At 38.9% G+C, this 22,876-nt stretch overlaps 1 protein-coding gene across 1 annotated transcript in view; it reads left to right on the top strand.

The window, feature by feature from the left end:
- adcy1b (adenylate cyclase 1b) overlaps positions 1-22,876 on the top strand; it is a 550,524-nt gene that overhangs the window by 875 nt on the left and 526,773 nt on the right. The window lies entirely within an intron of this gene.

Here is a 22,876-nt window from a genome sequence, read left to right as displayed (position 1 = left end):
GCTTTTCACTGCTTATATTTATGTAAAGCTGCTTTGAAACAATTGACTTTTGTGAAAAGCGCTATATAAATAAAATTGAATTGAAATTGAATACTTTAATAAATAAGGTGTGTCGTACCACCGTTGGCCTTTACTGTATATACAGTATAGCCTCCTCACAATAGATTAATTAACATTTTGAATAGTGTCTGGTTAATAAATGTTGTACCATTCATGTATCAAATAATCTTCCAGTTGTTTCAGACAGGTTGGAGTAAGGAATCTGCTTTTAACTCTTCTCATAATTATAGAAACTTTTGTTGCTCTTCAGTTGGGCTGTTACAGTTTTACTGAATTGCTAAAACACTAAACCCCAATCTCTGAACAAAATATAAAGTTATATAAAAATAAAGTTTGGGAGACTTCTTTAAATGAACAGGTTTGACTACTTTAGTCATGTCTGTGTGCACAAATCCTAATGGTCAGTACATAATGCTATTAGAGAACTGCATGCCTATAATTATATGGCAACAGCTTGGACAGGGTCAACATGACATATCTACTGCAACATGACAATGGCATTCTTTATGATCAAAGCAAAAAAGAGCCACACAGATCCGAAACTTACCTGTATTGCAGTGTATCATGTACACAATGTGCAAAGTAGTTAAACCAAAAGATCTGGAAACTTCTGCCGTATCCAGGAAACAATGCAGGAAGGAATGACCACTCGGACATGTCTACCTAAGAAACCTCAGCACCAGCTATCAAAGCTCCGATATGCCAAATGACTATATTACAATAAGAGGACATTCTTACTATATGGCAAGAATACAAAATTTCTATTTGTACATAAAAATCTATCTGATTACATATATAAAGTTTATTTTAGTTTTGAGTCATTAAATGTCATTTAGAGCCAGTTATAGTTGTGGTTATATTTAATTTCTATATTTCATTATTCCTGCAAATTTTTATTATAAACATACTCCTCTCTTGTTCGGCGCCTTAATTGGCCATAGTTGCTTCTATGTATATTATTAATGTTTTGCAGAGTATATGGATTGAGGCAGTTGTCTTCAATGCCTGGATGGTCAGTCATGCAGATTGTAGGCACTTGAATTTGTTGAATTCTTCTTATAACCAGTGGTGTAGTCTACGTGATACGCAGGTATATGCCGTATACCCACTAGGAATTGTCAAGGATTTCCGTATACCCACTAAAAAAAAGCGTGAGGATACGTAACAGCATGGTTTTGTGACATTTCAAACTTTTAGTCATAATTTAGATGTGAAGCACTGACCATTAGCATGCTACACTTGAAATGCATATACATATTAGGCTAACGTTATATATTTGGTGTGTTTGCTTCCTACCGAACTGCGCGATCCGATCGGCGTATGAAATCAAACTATAGCGGCGGGAAAGTGACTGGGGAGCAGACTGGTGTGGCACCACAAGAACCCACATGCGAGTGACAGCAAAGTAGCGCAAGAGCGATTCCAGTTATCACATGGAGAAATCTGCTTTGAATCGCTCTCGCTGTACTTTGAAATCACCAAGAGGTCTGCTTAGTGCCAAATAAAGTTAAACCTGCAGTGTAGCTGCTCACTCGACACTGTAAACAAACAGTCCATGTGGAGAAGTGAATGAGTGGAGCAGTGCTGCAACATAAAATCCGAAGAGTTAACAACGCACATGTGAGTAAATAACATTTAAATCATCAGTCCAGTTTATTACTCTATTTATTACTCTGGAGGTAAGGCTCCAACTGCAATTAAATAAGCCGGTGTTTATGTCCTGATGGTTTTTAGCTGCCTTCCTCTTTCAGCATGTTTGCTTGTGTTTCACATTGTTAAACTTCCTTTCTCTGTGTTCATTTATATATCTACTGTACGTTCAAGATCATCTTGACAAGATGTATATGATCTTAAACTTCTGTGAGGAAATTCATGTCTGCATTGATGTTCAGTTCAGACTTGCAAATTAAAGATCATTTTCTTCACTTTGGTTTGGGTGTCTAATATTAGGCTACATGATGGTATTGTTATAATAATTAAGTAAAAGCCTATTTTCATTTTTAGACAATCCTTGTATTATATGCAAAAAATAAGCTTTTTATATCAATGACTATATAATTATGAGTACACTTTCATAATGATCTCAGTTACATGACGATCCATACTATATGTCATCAGCATAACGGTGAGAGGGAAAAATCACAGTATACTCACTACAAAAATCTAGACTACACCACTGCTTATAACCTAATATGAAAAATAAAAATTACTATCAAGACAATTTTACTTTATAAAGTAAAGTATTATAAATAAAATTTACATTAACTGGTAACATAACTAAGTATTGGGTTTTCAAGGTAACATACAGAACAAATTTGAATAATATTTCAAAATTGGCAAGGCATGTTTATTTATATAGCACATAGACAGAGGTTATTTAAAATTGGTGTAAATGAAAACTATTTACACAGAGAAAAAGGTAAGTAAAAATCTATATAAAAGTAAAGATACATATGAAGAGTTTGGTTCCAAAAAGAGATAACTTTAATATGAATGAAACTGCAGTTGGTTTGTTTTGATCTAAGCCTTCATTACTAAAGAAATACGGAGTAATCACGTTTTGGAACTCTTCATATATTATACTACATAACAGGTTAGATGTGGGTGTCACAATCAGGGGCGTAACTATCGGTAAGCAGGGTAAGCGGTGCTTACGGGCCCCTATCGCATATTTATTACTATCCGCTGTTCCCAGGTTTTCTCATGGGTTTTCAATGCTTGGCAACGTGCAAAATGTGTGGTTACATTGCCCAATGAAATCACCGCTTGCGATAGAGTATAACCAATCTGAGCCCAGAGTTTCTGTGCATGTTTGAAATCGTCTGGTTTGTATCTTTTGGTTACAAACCAAGAAACGATAACGCTTTTGTCATGACACGTAGAACAGGTAGGAGGATGCAATTGCAATTCTTTAGATTAACATTTATTTAACAAATACAGGCAAACTCAAAAACGATAAATAAACAAACAGGCAGGCAAAACCAGGAACCAAGACTACACTTCTTACAACGACATTCAGAGACAATGATCCAGCAACTGACAAGACAAGAGACAGGGCATACATACACAAGTGAAATGAGTAACAGCTGTGCTGATGAATAATGAGGGAAATGTCCAGGTGACAACAATCAGTAGCAGACACAAAAAAGAACACGGATTAACCGTGACAGCTTTAAAGGTCACATATTTTTAAGCTTTCTAGAGTTTTATTTTAGGTTATGATGTCCTTAAAGGAATAGTCTACTCATTTTCAATATTAAACTATGTTATTACCTTAACTAAGAATTGTTGATACATCCCTCTCTCATCTGTGTGCGTGTACGTAAGCGCTGGAGCGCGCTGCGACACTTCGATAGCATTTAGCTTAGCCCCATTCATTTAATAGTATCAAACAGAGATAAAGTTAGAAGTCACCAAACACATCAATGTTTTTCCTATTTTAGACGAGTAGTTATACGAGCAAGTTTGGTGGTACAAAATAAAACGTAGCGCTTTTCTAAGCGGATTTAAAAGAGGAACTATATTGTATGGCGTAATAGCACTTATGGGAGTACTTCGACTCGGCGCAGTAACACTCTCCCTCTCCCATTATTAGAGGGAGAAGGGGAGCAGACTTTTCAGGCAAGTCGAAGTACTCCCAAAAGTGCTATTACGTGAACGTGCGGACAGTGCGCATGCGCGTGAAAATATTTAGACACGACACTCCACTATAAACAATTATACAAAGGAAATAGACAGCATTTGCACACACACTATCGTTTTTCTTTTTCAACTTTTACTTCTTCCAAGAACAGAAAGCTGTGGAGCATGTTTGTTTGATTCCTGTTCTTTGTTGTCTTGTTGTTTGTTCTAAACTGTGTTTGCAATGGTGGATCAGTTACTTTTCTTCACCTATTCTATGTTTTAATGTACTGTAGATGTCACCAAATCAGTGCTGCCCTGACAGCCTGTTAGAATAATAATTTGAATAAGAAATAATTTGTATTGCGTATAGTGTCGAACGCGGCCATCCGCGTGTAGCCGCAGGGACTATACTCGGAAAGCTGCGCGGACGCGTGCGCGCGCGAGCCGGACGCGGAAAAAAGTATACCCCGGCCTTAAGAGATTTTAACCTTACCATGTTTAACTCAATAAACAAACAGACACCAACAGGGCTTGTGTCTGTAACTTAAGAATACAAAGAATGTCTGATTTCCAACAGATATTCTATCAAAACCGGTGGCTACCAAAGACTTTAACGTTACAAAACAACACGTAAGCATCTAGTTAGCAACACGTTAGCGTTGCATTACTGTTTACAATATATCATTTCAGTTTTCTCTGGCTCCATAATGTAACTTAAAAGTTAGGACTGCTGATAAATTGCATGCGATTTCACCTCTTCAGTAAGGCTCTGTTTACATGTACATGGTTATTTTTAAAAACTGAGAGAATTACCTTCGTTTGTGCCCCTCGTTTATACGCAAACGGAGAACTCGCCTCTGAAACCGATTGTTTCTAAGAATTCCGGGCAGAGTGGAGATCTTGAAAATCTTCGGTTGCACGGTTGCATATAAAGTGAGACAAACGGATGTTTAAGCAGGCAACGTCACAGAGTATGCGCCAGAGCTCGCACCTACGTCAAAAGTGCGAGCCATGTTTACATGTGACTGCTACTCTGAACGCTTCCAAGATCACATTTATGTTCGTGCAAACTCGTTTCGTGTGTTTGTATTTGCAAATACAGCTGCTCCATTATGTCGAGGAGCAGAGACGAGTGCTCGGAGGTCAGCAATTTTACGCGTGTTTGATGTCAAAGTTCCGTAAGAGCGATTCGAAATTAGACCTCTACGTGTGATTCCTCAACTCGCTCTCGCTGTACGTTGACGTCATCAATCACCTACTGCAACAACTCCTCCCTCCAACATGAAGAACCAGTTCACGTCACCACCAGCGCTGCCGGTGATTGGCTTACGTGGGCTTGAGCGTCTCTTGACTGTAAATATGCACGGGTACGTGTAAATAAACACTTTTCTGAAAACTGACATGTGTGCACGATATTATTTTTGAAACCGGAGAGGTTGAAATGTCCGTTTAAGAAAATAACCGCCAACGTGTAAACATAGCCTAAAGCCGGTTCATTGATTAGTAGTAAATTGCCATCAGCTGCTTTCAGAAGCAGCAACCGGCAGCCGGTTCTGAGAACAGGTGATGCCGCTTTACTACTAGCAACGAGATGCACGTGACAATCGGGTGCAAGTTATCGTGCAGCCCTGCTTAATACAGTTGAAACCAGATATTTACATACACTTCAGAAAAGAACACAAAAACTTTTATTTCTCTACTGTCATAAATTAAATCAGAGTAAACTTTTTCTTTTTTAGATTAATAAATATAAACATATTTTTTGCATTTGTTAAATGTCAGAATCGATCGAGGGAGAGTTTTTATTTATTTTTCTTCTCACTTTCATCAAAGTCAGAAGTATACATACACTCACTTAGTATTTGGTAGAATTGCCCCGAAACTGTTTCACTTGGGCCAAACGTTTTGGGTATCCTTCCACAAGCTTTCTAAAATAATTTGCTGAAATTTTGGCCCACTACTCTTGACAGAACTGCTGTAACTAGGTCAGGTGTGTAGACCTTCTTGCTCGCACTCGCCTTTTCAGTGCCGCCCACAAATCTTCAATGGGATTGAGATCAGGGCTTACCAATACCTTGACTTTGTTGTCCTTAAGCCACTTATCAACTAATTTGGAGGTATGCTTGGGGTCATTGTCCATTTGGAAGACCCATTTGCGCCCCAGCTTTTACTTCCTTGCTGATGTCTTCAGATGTTGCTTCAATACATCCACATAAGTTTCTTTTATCATGATGCCTTCTATTTTGTGAAGTGCACCAGTTCCTTCTGCGGCAAAGCAGCCCTACAACATTATACTATCACCCCCATACTTCACAGTTGGGATGGTGTTCTGAGGCTTCAAAGCTTCGCCCTTTTTCCTCCAAATATACCATTTATCATTATGGCCGAACGGTTCAATTTTTGTTTCGTCAGACCACAGGACATGTCTCCAGAAAATAAGATTTTTTTCCCCATTTGCAGTTGCAAACTGTAGTCTGGCTTTTTATGGTGGTTTTGAAGTAATGGTTTTCTCCTCCCAGAGCAACCTTTCAGCTAATGGTGATGCAGAACTAGTTTAACTGTGGATAATGACACTGTCTTTCCAGCTTCAGCCAACATCTTCACAAGATCTTTTACTGTTGTCCTGCGGTTGATTTGCACATTTCGCACCAAAAAACGTTCCTCTCTTGGACTCAGAATCCATCTTCTTCCAGAGCGGTATGATGGTTGTACATTCCCAAGTTTTTTTATACTTTCATATAATTGTCTGAACAGATGAACGTGGGACCTTCAGGCATCTGGAAATTGCACCTAAGGATGAGACACATTTGCGGAGGTCCACAACTCTTTTCCTGATGTCTTGGTGGAATTACCTTGATTTTCCCATGATGTCAAGGAAAGAGGCTCTGTGTTTGAGGTGTGCCTTTATATGCATCCACAGATGTACCACCATTAACTCAAATGGAATCAATTAACCTATTAGAAGCGTCTTAAGCTCAGAATGGAATCATCTGGAGTTTTTTTTTTGTTTGTTTAATATAGTGTATGTATATTTCTGACTTTGATAAAAGTGATAAAAAAAATACATAAAAATTATCCCTTACTCAATTCTGACATTTAACAAATGAAAAAAATATGTTAATATTTATTGATCTAAAACAGAAAAAGTTTACTCTGATTTAATGTATGACAGTAATGAAAGAAAAATTGTTTTGTTCTTTTCTGAAGTGTATGTAAATATCTGGTTTCAACTGTATGTGTTTACTTACGGGTTGTGGATTTGAGGTCGGATCCAACCAAGTAAGGACTGCAACATCTTTGATGAGTAGATTCCTGGAGAAACCAGCATTAAACTGGCACACTGAAGCAGTCACTTGTGAAATGTTTAGAACAGACGGCTAAAGTCAAACTATTTGTTGAGGAATTTCTAATTAAATGAATATTAGCCATTGTTCTCGTATATTAATGTTTTTCAGAAGCCTTTGCAATGATTTAATTTCCTGACATCCATCAATTGAACAGCATTTTCTCACGTGGTGTGATATTCCTTAGGAGTTTGTTTAGCAAAAAGGGGGTGTGGTGGTGGATGGTGGACAGGGCTCAGGGTGGAGACTGAAGGCGGCGACTGTCTCTCGGTGACGTAGCAACTTCACGGAAGTACAAACGAACCGTTTAACTCACAGCTATTTCAAGCAGGCTGTGTGAATTTGTTTCTTAAATGACTGTTTTGAAACTTATATGGTACTTACATAGCCCCTAGACTAGGGCTGAAATGATTCATCGAGTTACTCGATTAACTCGATTTAAAAAATTCCTAGAGGAAAAAATTCTGCCTCGAAGCCTCGTTAAATTCCTATGACGTGCACTACACGCGCCAAGATCTGATTCACACGGACCAATGTTCAGGAAGCACATCATAGCATGTGATACATTTTGAATTTAGTTGGCGCAGTGGCGGAGACAGGAAAGTATATGTCCATAAACGGCAGAGAGAGAATGTCTTAAGTTTGGGATCATTATTTTTATCATTACATTACATTCAGCATCCAGAGGTGTAAAGAGTAGCTGAAACCCATACTTGAGTAAAAGTACAAATTCCTTACTGTAAAAATTACTCCACTAAAAGTTACAAGTCACCAATTTAAATACGACTTGAGTAAAAGTATTAAAGTAACCCAATTTAAAAGTACTCAAGTATTTTTACTCATACTGAATGTTGGCTCAAAGATGCACAAGTCCTCAACACAAAGAGACATTGTAGGTCTGGGCAGTGAAAACTAAGAAAGTTTATTTATGAGGTTTTTGCCTTCCAGAAAATGTTCTTCTTTAAATATATAAACATACAATATACCAAATGAAAGAACAGACCCTCTGCTTTCAAACAAAAAAAACCGTTTCATCCTACCTTTAGTGGTTCTTTTGCAATCAGCTTTTGAATATGGGTAGGTTTCTGCAAAAACACCATATTTTGAGCAAAAAGCAGAGATAATTCCATTTTTGTGACGGACTTTTCATAGAGATCATATTCTGAGCGATCTTTAAAACAGACACGGACATGCAGCAGCTTGCCATAGGGCAATACTTCCGGGTTTAAAAAGTTGCGGAAGGGCGCCACCTGGTGGATAATAGCGGTATTGCGGAAAGACTGAAAATCCGTCATTGGCGGGGAAGCGTTTTCTCTTAATTGACGAGATATCTCGTCAATGGCGGGGAAAGAGTTAAAGGGGTCAGAGAATGAAAAACCATTTTTACCTTGTCTTTGTTGAATAATGGTAGTCTACCTGCATTCATAAACATACAAAAAGTGCTTGACATGCTAAACATCTCAGTCTCATAGAAATTCGTCTTTTAGAAATGTCAGCCAGAAAACAGCCCAATCTGAAAAACTAATGCTTATGACATCACAGGCATCTCACTGCCCCTCCACTTTAAAATAATTGGCTACATTTTTTGAGTTGCAGCAAAGTCAGCCAATCAGTAATGAGATTGCAAGTAAAGCCAGTAGGGGGAGCCAAATGGGTGCAAAACCACTTACCCTAATAGAGCTATCTGAGAGAGGTTTTTAGGAAGCTTCTAAGGCATCACAGACCCAAACAAAACATTTTTTGTCTACATGTCACATCACAGAACAAGGATAAATACCCCGTTCAATCATTCTATGTCACCTTTAAATTTAATTTAAACCCATTTAATTTGAGTCTAGTGTCATTGTGTACTTGAATGTGCCATGCTGAAAAATATATAGCCTACCTTTGTGATATAAATATATGGTAACACTTTACAATAAGGTTCATTAGTTAACATTAGTTAGCTACATTAGTTAGCATGAACTAATAATGAACTGCACTTATACAGCATTTATTCATCTTTGTTAATTTCAACAATTACTAATACTTTATTAAAATCTTGTTAACATTAGTTAATGCATTCTGAACTAACATGAACAAACAATTAAAGCTTAAATTTGTATTAACTAACATTAACAAAGATGAATAAATAATGTAACAAATGTATTGCTCATGGTTTGTTCAAGTTGGTTAACTACTGTTAACTAATGAACCTTATTGTAAAGTGTTACCAAATATTCTTATATAGGCCTATCCTAAAAAAGATATAATTTTAATATTTAAAAAATTCTAGTAAACTAAAATTACACTAACAGAAAAATGATAATGCATATTAAAAACGTGAAGTTGTTCATTTGAAAGATTAATTGTAAACACATGTAGTACGTAACACCACTATCTCACATTAAGTGCACTACATTTCTTCCGTCATGCATCCGTCTTTACAGTAAATACATTACAGCATACTTGATTAAATGTGAGGACAGTGAAATTGTACACTTATTATCAATCTTTTAATGTACTTAAGTTACTCGAGCAATCAGTACAGGACCTTGCTGGTTTATTTTGGCTTATATAGTAAGTTATATCAAGTTATGTACCAGCTCAGGTTAGCTGATAAAGTAGCATCAGAGTATATCAACATTTGTGCTTGCCTTTGAGTTGCGGGATGACCCTCCTGCAATCGTGCATCACTTTTGTTTTGATTGTAGCATCACATGTTTAACAAAGGGTCCCTTGACTGAAGCAAATGTGATATGCATCCATATGTTTGCTCTTTATCTCTTCTCTCAGACCAGACACAAACTTTTCTCTACAGTTTATGACATACGCAGCACGCAGATGTCCCACTACGGTGGCTTAACGCAAGCAATTCAGCGTTTGACATCAAAGTACCGCGAGACCAGACTTCTCCATATGCATTTGATTCGCTCTCGCAGTACTTTGATTTCATACGACTGCTCTGCGCAGCGCCAAATGAAGTCCCTCAGTTGTGTGTGGGCGTGTAACCTCGCGACCACAGATTATATCCATCATCACCCTCTGACACTTTCGTCTCGTTTTTATTTGACGAATAAACAATGTAGCGAGTAACGTTAAGTGTCATTTTAAATGTAGTGAAGTAAAGAGTACAAATACCCAATCAAAAATGTAATTGAGTAGTACGGAAGAGGATTAGGGCCACTGGTGAAAAAATTATTTGAATTCTAACTTTTTTCTCAGAATTCTGACTTTAATCTCAGAATTCTGACTTTAATCTCAGAATTCTGACTTTAATCTCAGAATTCTGAGAATAATGTCAGAATTCTGAGAATAAAGTCAGAATTCAAATTTTGAGTTTAAAGTCAGAATTCTGAAATTAAAGTCAGAATTCTGAGATTAAAGTCAGAATTCTGAGATTAAAGTCAGAATTCTGAGATTAAAGTCAGAATTCTGAGATTAAAGTCAGAATTCTGAGAAAAAAGTCAGAATTCAAATTCTGAGATTAAAGTCAGAATTCTGAGTTTAAAGTCAGAATTCTGAGTTTAAAGTCAGAATTCTGAGATTAAAGTCAGAATTCTGAGATTAAAGTCAGAATTCTGAGATTAAAGTCAGAATTCTGAGAATAAAGTCAGAATTCAAAAAAAAATTTCACCAGTGGCCCTAATCCTCTTCCGTAGTGTAGAGAGTAAAAGTTGCCTATGTTTTTGATACTCAGTACAAGTACAAAGTAGCCCAAAAAATACTTAAGTACAGTAACGAAGTACATTTACTCAAGTACTTTACACCTCTGTCAGCATCTGAACCGAAAACATCCACTGCTGTTTCACCGAGCGTCGATGAAACGGGTAACGTAGCTTTCGCTGATTCTAATCCCATACTGTATTTGTAGCGATGTTGTTATGCGGTTTGACTAGATGTGATGTTTAGCTTTGATGTTTTTAAGTAGTAAACGTATTCACGTTCAATTGCAAGAGAGTATAGAAGGAACCCCTTCTCACACACGCATGCACGCTCGTCTCTCTCACGCGAGTCAGATCAATCGCGCAATGCATCACATATGCTTAAACTTTTATGAAGCAACAATAATTTCAGCATGCATTCACTGTATACAGCGGGATGTACTGTTGTGATTTTTCGAACGGATTTTTAACCTAAAATGCACCGCAATACAAGTGATGCAAACCAAATGCAGCGTTCTATTGAAAATGAATGTATGTATTTCTGAAATACCAAAATACAATGAAGCAACTGAACGTCTGACTGGGGTGTCACTCTTTCTCACGCACAGAACGCGTGCACACACACACACACACACACACACACACACACACAAACACATGTGCGCACACAGGTTGTTACCATAGCAAATAGGCTCACCCCAGAAATGATATATTATTTGTTAATAGCCTAATGGTAAATGCTGCAGGTGTAAAAATGTACATAAACCAGATATTTACTTTGATCTCAGGGCTAGATTACAGCATGAAACCTGTTGTGCATATTAATAAATTAAAGTGCTTAATTGTTGGCACTGGCACTTATAAACAGTAAATGGGTAAAAATTGAAATAAATAGGCTTATTTTTTGGAGCCAAATGTCAATACCTCTGGGAGTTTTTTTTTTTAAATAAAAGCCAAATGCTTGAACATTTTAAAGCCACATCATTTTCGTTATGCATTATTTGTTTCGGTTGTTTAAAAACACACACAAATTTTTTTATCCGATTACTCAATTAATCGATCGATTCAGTGCTAGATTAATCGATTACAAAAAGAATCGATAGCTGCAGCCCTACCCTAGACCTCAGTTATCATGAAAAAAGCCACAAAATTTCAGTTTTGACCATATGACTCCTTTAAAAAGTCAAACACTACACCAGACCCCTGAAGCAAAGCACAAAAGTGCAGCAGTAAGTAAATAAACAGTATGGATTGATCTTTCTGCGTATGTAATGATTGAGCTGTGTTTTTTGTCTGAAGTTTAGAGCTGCTGTGTGCACCGTGTAGGTACGTGACAATCTCCGCTGTCGCGGCTTTCAGTTTGGTTCCTCTCAACGAAACTTCGGATTACCTCAGGCGACGTGCGGAGTAAAAACATTCTTGAAATTGTAATATACATTAAGTTTAATTGCTAAACTACAAGTGAATGGAATTTTAATTAATTTGAACAACGCCCAAGGGAGTTTACCACCCACAAAATGGAAAACAATGGGACAAAAAAAGGTGATGATTTTCGAGTTTCAAATGGCTAGTATTTAGTTATTCTTGAACCCATAGACATGGTCTTGGTGTCAATTTAAAGTTTTCAAGCTCTGACTATCTTAACAACTAGTTTTAGCATTTAACCATGTTTAAATTTGTTGTCACATACCTACATTATGCCTTCCAGAACTATAAATTATAATGTGGTTATAATGTAACGCTATAGCCTATAATGTGAGTGAGCATCTTTTTTTATGTATTAAGACCTAGGTGTTAGTCACCAGCAGTGTTTTTTAAAATATTATGATTCCCATCACCAGTGTTTTGTTTTTGATGTGGTGCGCATAGTCTGATTTTGTAAGTCATCTCTTATGCTGTGTCTCTATGATCCTATCCTGTCCTCTGCATTGTAGCCTGCTTGTGGACATTGCGTCATTACATGCTGTAGTAGAGGGCCCGCCTTGATAATCCTGCTTAGGGGCCTGGTGTTGGCTTGTAACGCTACTGGTCACGATGTCACAACATCCTGACAACACAGGTTTTCAGACTCGGTGGGCATTCTGTTACAGTTCCTACACGTGCACCTTAATAAGTATATAAAAATATACAAATGCAATTAAACGGCACTGCCATCTTATCACATACAAAGTTTAAACTTACCACCGAGAAACATCCTATTCAAGTCGTTCATTTGATTAAGTTGCCTGTTGAACGTCGTCATCTGTTTGCTCTTCGGATTCAGGCTCAAATTGATATGGCAAAATAGATGCCATGGTATTTATTTACTTTAATAATATACACTGTAAAAAAAATCTTGTTAAAAAACTGTTATTTTCTGGCAACAGGGGCGCCAGAAAATTACTTTCAAATAACAGGAAAAAACTGTGACGTAAAAACAGATTTTGACTGTATAATAACGAATGTAATTACAGTTTATAACTTGAATTTTACATAAGATATTGTGTATTTTTATGTGTATTTTAGCCTTTAAATGTGTAATGAATGATATTTACTTGTATAAAAACAGTCAAAACACCTATAAATATGGAAAACACTGCAATTATTATGCTGTATTATGTTTAATAATGGATATTTACTTTCAATTATTAAATACTGCGTAACACAGTAACCTAAAAGTGTCACGGTAGGAATTAAGGAGAACCCAAATGCAGACAAGACATAAAAATAAACTGAAGGCTTATTTAAATAATAAACACAAAAACCCACGAGGGGGTAAAACAGGTGATAAACAATGATGCAGTAAACACAAAACCAGGAAACAAACATTGATGCTGAGATTCAGGAACACGAAGGACATGAACTACGCACTGAATCTCGACGAACGAACGAGCACAAGACAGAGAACGAGAGGGCATTATAAAGAGACAACACAAATGGGGAGCACATAAGGGAGTAGGGTAAAAGTGACAAGACACTGGGAACACGTGACACCAACACATGATGTGACCACACGTGTCCCCACACAAAACACAAAACTGCCATGATCTTTAGACCTGTTCGAGTCGCGACTCACTCGGATCTTTAACCCGGATCTTTAAATTAACTCATGAGTCGCGAGTCTCTAGTGTCATTAACCCGGATCAGTTGAGTCCTACTACAATTCAATGTAAAACCATAAACAGCGCCACCACACACACAAACCTCTTTCAACATTATTGATGAGACTTCGCTCGCACTACAGATCCACTCGTAACCGGCTGATCTGCACGAGAACTGACCCGAGATTCTCACTCAGCGCCGGAAACATTGCAAACTCAAGAGACCTGCGGATCCGCGCGAGCCGCGAATTGACCCGAGATTCTCACTCAGAGCCGGAAACATTGCAAACTCAAGAGACCTGTGGATCCGCGCGAGCCGCGAACTGACCCGAGATTCTCACTCAGAGCCGGAAACAATGCGGACTCGAGAGACATGCGAATCTGCTCTGACTCGAGAGTCTCTCAACTCGTAACCGGCTGATCCGTAACCGACTGATCCGTAACCAGCTGATCCGCCGGCTGATCCGTAACCGGCTGATCTGCGCGAACTGTCTCTCCGACTCTGGGGGCTACATAAGCAGGACAGTTCTTTTCTATATTTTCTCTATATTATTATGCTATTGTTATTAGGCTTCTTTTTTAAATGGTCGACCATACACACCAAACCTAAAACCTATAAGCATGTTATTTCAGAAGTGAAAGGCTTTTGTTATGGATTTGCTTTTGAGGAGACTTCAGTCGCTCTATAGATCCAGTGGGATCTGTAGAGCGAGTCTCATGTCCATGGTCTGCGAGTCTGCAATGTTTCCGTCTCTGAGAATCTCGAGTCGCGTGGATCAGCCGGTTACAAGTGGGTCTGTACTGAGTTTCCTTGGCAATTTAGCAATACTGACTCAAATGACTCAAGTGAATCACACAACCCGGATCACTTTAGTGAGTGACTCACAATAACCCGGATCCTTAAAAGGAATCGAGTTTGCCAGGCCTAATGATCTTGCCCTCTGAAATCAGACCTGATTCTCACACAAAGGTCTGGCAAGACCATGACAGCAACAAGACACTGGGAACACATGGAAGCCACACACACAATATGACTCCACGTGTCCCCACACAGAACATAGTACTGTCATGGTCTTGCCAAATGTACTCAGACCTGAATTTAGTACAAAGGTCTGGCAAGCCCATGACAAAAAGTGCATAAAAGTCATTGTTTGTTGGGTTGTATAATGTAATTGACTGACAAAACCTTGCATTGTAATTGGTATTTAATCCTCTGGGGTCCGACCATTTTGGGACACTGTCAGAGGTTCTGACATGCTCTTACATTTGGTATTTTTTCAGTTGCTTTAAACATATTAATGGCAAGTGTCTCATAACACTGCGTTCAGCACAAACTTGGCTAAAATATTATATGAGCTACATGTATGTATATGTTTGTATTTCTGAGAGAAAAATGTTTATGCATAGTTTTTAAAAAGCAAAATTTTTAAGTCACTAATACAAGTCCACAAACCCATACTAAACATGTTTTAACAAGAATTTTCTAAACAGAAACTAGTAGTCTACAGTTTTTTCTTTAAAATGATGTAAAATTCATCCTGCCTACTCATTCACATAAAACAATATATTGATTTAGAAATTGTAAGACACTTTTTGTTTAGAGGGGCCGTATGCGAGAAGGATTGATTGACAGCTAGCAAACAAAGGCTTGCATAATGAGCTGCAAAATGAGGCAGGAATGTAAGAGGGAACTACAGTAAAGAATGTGAGGACAAATAAATGTACACATGTTTGTTTGAGGTTTATAAAGAAGTTAAAGCTCTACTGTGTACTTTATTGAGTTAATTCTTAACAAAAACCCATGTTTTCTTTCAAAAGTATGTGCTCATTCATGTGTAATTACTTCCCACCCACTAATCAAAGTATTCTCGTAAGTGTAGAATCTGCTATTTAAAATGCATACCGTCGAAGCGCTCTCTGGCTGAATCCATGTTGTGCCTCCATCTTTGAAATACATTCGCCGACGAGGGACATTCCTGAAATTCAAGCTCCGCCTTTCGCGCTTTCACTCTACACTCATGCTGGCCGATAGCTGAAGCCTCCGGAGGTTGCATGTGTAGGCGGTATACGTCATCAAGACAGTCTTATTTCTGAATATTAACAATTATAAAGCTGACAATTATTCTTAGTTAATTGTAAATTGATGTTATATGCGTGTGACTTGCGAATGTAATGCTCAGTTAATTTAAATAAACCAGGCTTGATGACGTATCCAGCCTGTGACCTGCGTAGCGGAATCCTTCGGATTTTACAACAACCGCACACCGTGATGAACCTGCGATCTAATGCTTTGATTTGAAAGCCTGTTGAAGACATATTCTCGAGGACATTAAAACTAATCGCCAAGGATGCGAAACGGGGATTTTAAACGACAACGTGACAGGAAAAACATCAAGACCAAAGACTATACAGTCCATGTTGTAAACTTGAAGTTTTATAGTTCCTTGGCTAACTTTAGCATGATTATGCATAACACTTGTTAGTGTAAACATGCATGTGGTTTAATGTGTTCGAACGGACACACGCCGTCTCTCCGCCCATTTATGTAATCTGAGGTACTGAGATAAATGTTTTTCATCTGTTCTGACCTCTAGCACAAACACACTGTGACAGCGCTATTTTTAGCCTTTCATTGATAAAAGCGTCTGATCTGCGCGTCTTTCGTTTCATTTTACAAGCGTGTGAAAGTTGCGCCATCTTTTTTCACCAATATGAGAGAAAGCTCTTACATATACACGGACATGTAACGTTTACTTAAAACATAAGCATTGTACTCTGACATAATGTCTGACATAATACTCTGATAAAAGCGTCTGATCTGCGCGTCTTTCGTTTCATTTTACAAGCTTGTGAAAGTTGCGCGATCTTTTTTCACCAATATGAGAGAAAGCTCTTACATATACACGGACATGTAACGTTTACTTAAAACATAAGCATTGTGATTTGACATAATATTAGTTCGCGTCCATTTAAACCCGTCATTGTTGCTATTTGTATGTGATTTTAAGCGGACATATCATGACAATCAGACTTTTTTCATGTTAAACATAAATCTGTGTGCTTTGATGGATCACAGGCAAAGGACATTGCAAATTGTTCATTTTTTCTCATTGGTTTTGCTTTGTAGCTACTGGAAGCCATGTTAACCTTGGCATGACACGGCCGGGCCACCGTACGAGTTAAAACGCGTTCCGAATGGGGGGGTAATATTTAGTTGCTTGTCATATAGACTTTCACCGCTAGATGGGAGTAGATCTTACACAGTGGAGCTTTAACAATATAATCAAAATAGAAATGAAGGTCAGTAGGAAATTTTCTGTTTATTTGGAAACAAACTCTATTAAAAAACTTAAAGGCAGGGTAACACATTTTGAAAAATTCTAACGGTAGCCGCCTAGCAATGAAATCCCGATCCCACCCTCAAGTCAAATCGCCATCTAAAGTCATGCCTCTTTCCAAACACATGAACACGCACAGATCAGACGGTCACATCTCATGTCTCATTCAGCAGTGAGAAAACTTTGCAGTACAAAGTGAATAACACTTCCAAAATAACCAAACAACTGGTTTACATCAGAATTAGTTTAGCACACATTCGGTTGTGTAGACGTAGTAACTATATCATTACGCTAATCCATAAACGAACACAAATTTCATAAGCAACACAATGTTTCATCAAAGTAGAATATCTGAATCCATCTCAGTACAAACATATCGCGTACCTACCTTACCAAAATAAACAGTGCAATGACCCTTTCAGACCCTTTGCCTCCAGCAGCTGTTTCATCTTGTGGTAAAGCAGTAAAGTTAATTTGGGTTTTTGCTCTTGCTGATCCAGGCAGTTTTTGTTATAAAAGATGTCTTTCATTGTGTGCCTCCTGTGTTGGTTGTCAATTCAGCAGAAAAGTTTGCTGTTCTCACTGTTTACAGACACCAGGAGGTGAGCGCACGTGAACGCGCAATGACGTATGGTGTCTGCGTGGACTCGCTGCGCGGTGGGCATTCAAATTATGCTTACGTATGAGAGACAAAAATGGAAACGTCCGTTCGGACCGAAATCTATGATTTGTTGAACATTTTTTGGTCCTACGCCTTTCACAGATGACATACATTTCTACAAATACATTTAAACAACTTAACACAGTGATTGCTATCAGGATGTGAGGAGACTTTTAACCAGCATAACAAAAAATGTTTCAGGATCAAATCTGTTACCCTGCCTTTAACTTGTATAAGAAACTGATAAACAACAGAGCTGTAAACTTCATGGCTCATGTTACCATATAACTTTATGTCCAAAAAGTGTGAATATGTTTTTCCACTTCCTAGTTTTGTGCTGATGAGAGGGATGCAGACCTGTAAGAGAGTTATAAACAGCTGTTAGCATAAATTGTCCACAGAAATACCCTTACATACATAACTGATGGGTAAATATCACTGATAGCACTACACATAAACTATCATGTATATAAACTAAATTCAGAACATTTTTAGATGACTGTTTTCAGATGCTAATCCCCTTATCATCTAGCTTCTGTTTTAAACGCGTTTCTGTAAGTGCGTATGAACTTTAAAAACACATCGCATATGGCGTCCATGTGCGCGAGCTCGCAACTCCGTGTAAACAGCGTGGCACTCATAAAAAACGATTTTACGTGTAAAGCGCAATGTATGGAATTGCGTTGCTTGTAAACAATATGGAATCATATTACAGGAGGAAGGCAGAGAGTCAGCAATTTGATTATCAATATGTCGGGAATAATTGTATTGAAAGCGGAGCTGTAATCCACAAAAAGCATCCTGACATAGCTATTTTCTTTGTTCAAGATGACTCAAGGCAGTATGGAGAGTAATGGATTGAGCGTCATCTGTAGATCTGTTTGACCTGTATGCAAACTGGTGATTATCCAGGGACGGAGGTAAGTTAGCTTGCACATGTTTGAGTACCAGTCTCTCAAAGCACTTCATTGTAAGAGGAGTGAGAGCCACGGGTCTGAAGTCTGCAAGGCTATTTGATGATGATTTCCTTGGGGATAGGGATAATAGTTGCTGATTTCAAAGAGGAGGGGACAATGGCCTGGGCGAGAGATAGATTGAAAATGGTGGTAAAGACAGACGAGAGTTCATTACAGCATGCTTTTAGTACCTTCCAGGGTACCCCATCAGGGCCAGCCACCTTCCTAGTGTTTCCTGTTTTAAATACCTGTCTTACTTCATGCTGTTGGACAGTAAGAGCAGGCAAACCAGTGACCACAGATGGAAGTGAGTTCGATAAGTTCTTTGTCTCAAAACGTGCAAAGAAGTTGTTAAGTTCTTCTGCTAGGAGGGCATCATTTGTAGTTGTTACTATTTTCTTTCTACCCTGGTAGTAGAGTCAACACCCCCCAAAGAGGTGTTCAAAGATCATCTGCCCTCCCAACATCTGACTCAATTTTTATACAGTAAGATCAAACACTTCTTATCTGAGATGACATATACTCTTCTAATTGGTCTCGGTCTGTCACAATTAATTTTATTTGTTTGATGTAGCAAAAGTGCAGGTGAATCCTTCCTCCCCACCAAACATGGAACGTCTGGGAGACATTCAGATCATGTCTGTATAACGTCCGTTAGTTCAGACCCACTTTTAAACGTCTGCTGGACGTGCATTAGAGGGTCAGTGTCTGGACGTCACTCTTGCACCCCTTTTGGATGTCTGTGCACGTACCAAAAAGGTTCAGTGTATGAACGTCAGACTATGACTCCTTATGGATGTCTGTGGACGTGCAAACAGGGTCAGTGTCTGGATGTCTCTCTTGCACCCCTCTTGAATGTCTGTGGACGTGCCAAAAAGGTTCAGTGTATGAACGTCAGACTACGACCCCTTATGGATGTCTGTGGACGTGCAAAACAGGGTCATTGTCTGGACGTCACTCTTGCACCCCTCTTGAATGTCTGTGGACGTGCCAAAAAGGTCCAGTGTATGAACGTCAGACTACGACCCCTTATGGATGTCTGTGGACGTGCAAAACAGGGTCATTGTCTGGACCTCACTCTTGCACCCCTCTTGAATGTCTGTGGACGTGCCAAAAAGGTTCAGTGTATGAACGTCAGACTACGACCCCTTATGGATGTCTGTGGATGTGCAAAACAGGGTCATTGTCTGGACCTCACTCTTGCACCCCTCTTGAATGTCTGTGGACGTGCCAAAAAGGTTCAGTGTATGAACGTCAGACTACGACCCCTTATGGATGTCTGTGGACGTGCAAAACAGGGTCATTGTCTGGACGTCACTCTTGCACCCCTTTTGGATGTCTGTGAACATACCAAAAAGGTTCGGTGTATGAAGGTCAGACTACCACCCCTTATGGATGTCTGTGGACGTGCAAAACAGGGTCAGTATCTGGACGTCACTTTTGCACCCCTTTTGGATATCTGTGAACGTACCAAAAAGGTTCAGTGTATGAACGTCAGACTACCACCACTTATGGATGTCTGTGGACGTGCAAAACAGGGTCAGTCTCTTGACGTCACTCTTGCACCCTTCTTGGATGTCTGTGGACGTGCCAAAAAGGTTCAGTGTATGAACGTCAGACTATGACCCCTTATGGATGTCTGTGGACATGCAAAACAGGGTCAGTGTCTGGACGTCACTCTTGCACCCCTTTTGGATGTCTGTGAACGTACCAAAAAGGTTCAGTGTATGAACGTCAGACTATGACTCCTTATGGATGTCTGTGGACATGCAAAACAGGGTCAGTGTCTGGACGTCACTCTTGCACCCCTTTTGGATGTCTGTGAACGTACCAAAAAGGTTCAGTGTATGAACGTCAGACTATGACTCCTTATGGATGTCTGTGGAGGTGCAAAACAGGGTCAGTCTCTTGACGTCACTCTTGCACCCCTTTTGGATGTCTGTGAACGTACGAAAAAGGTTCAGTGTATGAACGTCAGAGTATGACTCCTTATGGATGTCTGTGGACGTACAAAACAGGGTCATTGTCTGGACGTCACTCTTGCACCCTTCTTGGATGTCTGTGGATGTGCCAAAAAGGTTCAGTGTATGAACATCAGACTATGACCCCTTATGGATGTCTGTGGACGTGCAAAACAGGGTCAGTGTCTGGACGTCACTCTTGCACCCCTTTTGGATGTCTGTAAACATACCAAAAAGGTTCAGTGTATGAACATCAGACTATGACCCCTTATGGATGTCTGTGGACGTGCAAACCCACATGGAAAGAACCTATATGAGGATATATGCACATATATGAAACCTGCAGCTTATATGCACATACAGTATATGCTGCATATACATGTAGGCAAAATTGAGGTGCATATATGTGCATATACGGGCCATATTGGTCTCATGTATTGCTTATAAATATCCACATATAAGCCCTATACATACAAGATATGTCTCCTATATTGCTCATGGCAGGATCTGTTCATTTTGTAGCTAATACCTCACATTGGCATCTGTCATACATGATGCCTAGTTCATATTTTCTATTATCAAGGCAATAACGAGGAACTAACCAAAAACATTATGTAAGAACTTATGTATGAGCAAACACGTGAAATTGGTATCACATAATTGGCATGTTATGGAATTTAAGCTATGATGTCTACACGTTTTCCTGAAACATTTACAAGGCCAATTCTTTCTTGTATGAAGATAGTAGATGTCTATGGCTGTGCCAAAAATATTAAATATCAGAACATCTGACCAGAGACGGATATGAACTCATATGGATTTTTTTTTGTAAATCAAGAATTTATTGTCAGATAGTCTGGAGAACTACCTGCTATTTAAAAACAAGAAATCACATGAAATTGGCACATGTTTATATATATATATATATATTATATATATATATATATATATATTTTTTTTTGCATTTTTTGCATTTATTCATCATTTCTACATTTGTGTCCATATTAGTCCATTGTCTGTTGGCAAGCAAACCTCAGGACTGACATAAACTAACAGCAATGAAAGTATGAGAGCATGACACATGAAACATGATAAAAATAAGGTTATTCCATCAAGTACAATTGTTCCTAAAATACATGTAAAAACATTATGTTGTTTATAAATGAATATGACACCAAACACCAAGGTTTTTTTTTTGCTCATCCACTGTATTTTTTCTGCCTGCTTTAGCATAGAGCCTATCTTTAGATTCATATCCTTTCCCTTAAAAAGAGTTACTTGTAAAATTGATTTTGGAACCAGTTGTACTTCCCACTACCTGTTGTTGTAGGTGTGGCTCTTATTACACTTAAGTCCAAATATTGCCTCCAAGCTCCCCTTGGAACATCACGGAACATCTTTTAAACGTTAGACAAAGACATTATGATTACTTCTTTTAGACGTGTTTTTGCTCCGTGGGTTCTCTGGACAAATGCAGATGACATTTCTGACTGCTACAGTCTGTCTGGAAGCTAAAGGGAAAAAGTATTTTGCCTTCTTTTTTCGTTTCAGTTTTCTGCAAAGACATGTATAGAAAAACATACACTTTTTCTATGTACACAAAAGGCCTATTTCTCATAAATATTGTTCAGAAATCTGTGTAAATCTGTGTAAGTGAGCACTTCTCCTTTGACAAGATAATCCAACTCACAGGTGTGGCACATCAACATGCTGATTAGACAGCATGATTATTGCACAGGTGTGACTTAAGCTGGCCACAATAAAAGCCTTGGCTCTCCAGCACCTTGTTTCCAGCCGGGCTCTGTGTCTGTCTGGTTACATCTCAGGCTCTTCCGCCACCGTCTGCAGTAGTGATGGGCAGTCCGGCTCTTTCCATAGATTCGGCTCTTTCGGCTCAAGCTCCGGCTCTACATTTTAGTGATGGCAGTCCGACTCTTTTCATAGATTCGGTTCAGCTGGCTCGGCTCCCTTAGAAGAGCCGGCTCTTACGGTGCCACCCCTGCCCGCGTCTGAAGATTCGGCTCTGCTCGTTCGCTACAAAGAATCAGCTCTGAGCGGCTCGTTCGCGAACGACCCATCACTGGTCTGCAGCTCTGTGTCCATCAGTCGGCACCCTGGTCTCCTCCATGATGGCTCCTTCCACTCCTCCATGGCTTCTCATGCTCATGTGTCGCCTTGCTCAAGGCCCCATCCTGGACTGCATCTTTC

The sequence above is a fragment of the Paramisgurnus dabryanus genome, chromosome 6 (assembly GCF_030506205.2).
Source record: "Paramisgurnus dabryanus chromosome 6, PD_genome_1.1, whole genome shotgun sequence".
Classification (NCBI taxonomy): domain Eukaryota; kingdom Metazoa; phylum Chordata; class Actinopteri; order Cypriniformes; family Cobitidae; genus Paramisgurnus; species Paramisgurnus dabryanus.
The sequence above is the reverse complement of the archived record's forward strand: the minus strand, read 5'-3'. Positions and strand labels throughout refer to the sequence as shown.